Source organism: Xenopus laevis, chromosome 1S (assembly GCF_017654675.1).
Source record: "Xenopus laevis strain J_2021 chromosome 1S, Xenopus_laevis_v10.1, whole genome shotgun sequence".
In the NCBI taxonomy this organism is placed as follows: domain Eukaryota; kingdom Metazoa; phylum Chordata; class Amphibia; order Anura; family Pipidae; genus Xenopus; species Xenopus laevis.
In genome coordinates this window covers 144,667,376-144,670,230 of record NC_054372.1, presented here as the reverse complement: position 1 = coordinate 144,670,230, position 2,855 = coordinate 144,667,376, and the positions used below count along the sequence as shown (strand labels likewise).

General features: G+C 34.5%; 1 long non-coding RNA gene across 1 annotated transcript; it reads left to right on the top strand.

Moving 5' to 3' along the window:
• The first annotated feature begins 980 nt into the window (after positions 1–980).
• LOC121399489 lies at positions 981–2,579 on the top strand. The gene is made up of 3 exons (XR_005965072.1): positions 981–1,068; positions 2,358–2,428; positions 2,508–2,579. It is a non-coding gene; the product is annotated as an uncharacterized LOC121399489 (long non-coding RNA).
• The last annotated feature ends 276 nt before the right edge of the window (positions 2,580–2,855 follow it).

Below are 2,855 nucleotides of genomic sequence, written 5' to 3'. Positions count from 1 at the left end.
CACTTACAACAGTTAGTAAATAATAAATGTAGACAGAAGCGTTCAAAGTCCTTGCCTGCAGGCTTACAGCCAAATGAGAGAGCAGTAAACATAAAAAGGAGTTATCAGAAATATGTAGGAGTAATGGAGCCTTTTGATGCTATATGGAAGCTATGCGATTTGTTTTCATAATTTAAAAGGGTCACCATTATTTCATTTGGCGTACTTTTATATCTCATAATTTTGCTTTTTCCATAAAATAATGCTTTAAGTACTGTGGTCGTGATTGTTTGGAGTTTATTTGGTTTTCTTATCTCTCCCTCTTTGCTACTTCACATTCCCATATTAATCAAGCTATGACATTTGCTTCTCTGTTTATAAGCTCAGTCATAAAACTTGGCTATGAAGAGAAAGGGAGTAGATAAAACTCACATCATTTGTATGAGATAAGCTGCTCCCTGCGAGAGAGATTTACATTTTTATAGAACTACAATAGTTTAGTCAGTATTAGAATTGTTATCTTATACATCTTATTTTATAAATTGATTGTGAAAAAACAAAAAGAAAATTTTAAATTTGTGATGTTAATTTACCAGTAAGAGTTTTTTTCATGCACTTGGAAACAATTTGCCCATTCATTGTTTTAATTAATACATAATTATCATTTGAGCCAAAAAGACCCACGCAGCAATCCTGGCATAATCTACTGAAAAGTGATATATAATGATGTATAAAAGTTAACACCTTGTTTTATTGTGGCAGTGACTGTGTTTGGTGTTACTTAAATGTTTTGATGATGCGTGATTTATAATAATGACCCTGAGGGTATAACTTATATGAAGGAATAATTTAGATAATTGTTTGCAAAAAAAAATAAATTGTTCCAGAAAAAAAATGCTTTTGGTTTCTTTTCTGAAAACCACATAAAAAATTGAGAAAAAATGTGATTGTGTTTTTCAGATGCAAAATTTTAAGATATAGCAAAAAGAAATCTTAAACATAAAGATATCACCGCCTAAAGCATATCCAGATGTGACAGAAGTCAATGAGAAGTGTATTTTCAACATTCAAGCAAGTTTGTTAATCAATGTATGATCACCTTTCATATTTTCCTTGGCCAGCTTCATGTTGTAACTTCTATCATTATAACTTCTGTCTTGTAGTCCCTGTGCTGTACAATAAAAACTCCATTTGGGAGTTTTAACCATGTAAAGCAAGTGACAGGTAAAACGTATATATAGAAATGCCTAAGTTCAGGAAAGATACTTTGTATTCTATTTACAAAAGGTACAAGCTGAGGGCCAGGAAAAAGGATATGCACAGCAAAAATTATATCCATCAACAGCTGAACTGTCACTGCTAGTATCAGAGTTGTGTTTGTAATACAACCACAGCTATTTAATGACTTTTTTCATGTTTAATAAATGGCTGTTTCTCTTTACTATACAGACTAAACATACTCTAAAATAGCAATTATGTTAATGCTGCAAAGCAGAAGGTCCTTTTTTGTACCAATAGACCACAAAAATTATTTTTTGAAACGGGAGATGGTAAGAGTTGTTGATTTATCAGCTCCATCAATGCTGCATTAGAGCCATTACTTTACGATAGGCCTTGCCTAAAATATTCAGTCTTCTCATTAAAGGCAATCCATGTTCCCTGTAACAACAAAGTCACGTTAGTAACATAATTTAAAAGGCAATTAGGAACAAATGTGAGCAGAGATGTCAGGTTAGGATGCAATTAAGTGCCAGAACTGAATCAGCAGACGGTAAATACACACAGCAGCAAGTACGTCTATTTTACATATTAACACGCTGCTCGTTAGTAAATTATTTGTCATAAGTAAATTGTTTAGTGCAGTGTACACCGATAGTGGTAAATTCTAAGCATTTCTGTTCTTATGTGGAACTGCATTACACACCTCCCCAGATTGCTGCATTGCTTCCAATCCAAACACAAGTGCCTAATATTTCAAGGCGGCAGCTGAGCCTTTTGGATATCTGGTAACAGGAAGGGATTAGAGGCTCCTGCACTTACTGATCGGATTGGTTTACTAATGTCAGCAAGGCTAGAAGGGGAGCGGGAGCTTGCTCTCCTCTACAAGAGAATTGTACAAAGGCTCTGACTGCAAGAAGCTGACAGCCAAAGTCAACAGCCCTCATTCCCAGGGGGGGCTGAGCTGGAGAAGGGAGGGAAGCACAAACCCATGCAAATACAGAGCAAGTATTATGGGTATAGATCAAATTACAAATGCAATTGGAGGGATTGATAAAAACACATTATTATTGAGAAGGGAAGCAGAGTGGATTTTTCGCTTGAATACTATTACTCCACATGGCCTTAATGATTCATTGAATCTGTCCTGTTTCCTACAGAACAGCTAGACTTTTTATATAGTGACTTGCTCAGCTCTTCTACATGGCAACACTACCTCTGAGGACCTTGGGTATGTATGACTGTCTCTTAATAACAGAGGGATTGACTTTAAAAATTCACTGAATTCTAATATGTATAATCTCTTTTAGGCATAGAGACTACCCCCACAACAATCATAAGAAGATGGCTGATTAAAGTTGCCAGTATATATAACCCAAGATACATTATGAAATAAAACTGATGTTTTGATAAAAAAAAGACCTTCTTCCTTTTTCTTTCTGATTTTTCCCTCAATTTTTTCTTTTTTGCTTATCTTTTTTCTTTGTTTTGCTTACCTTTTTATTTTTATTATTGTTTTGCCTTTTTTAGGAAGAAATATAGCCTTGTAGTAGAAAAACTGAAGAAAATGTGGAAAAAAGAGTCACCTTTAAGACGACAGTGATGCAATAAAAACATGTTCCTGATAAATGTGGAAAATGTCACCATCTTTGGTCTGC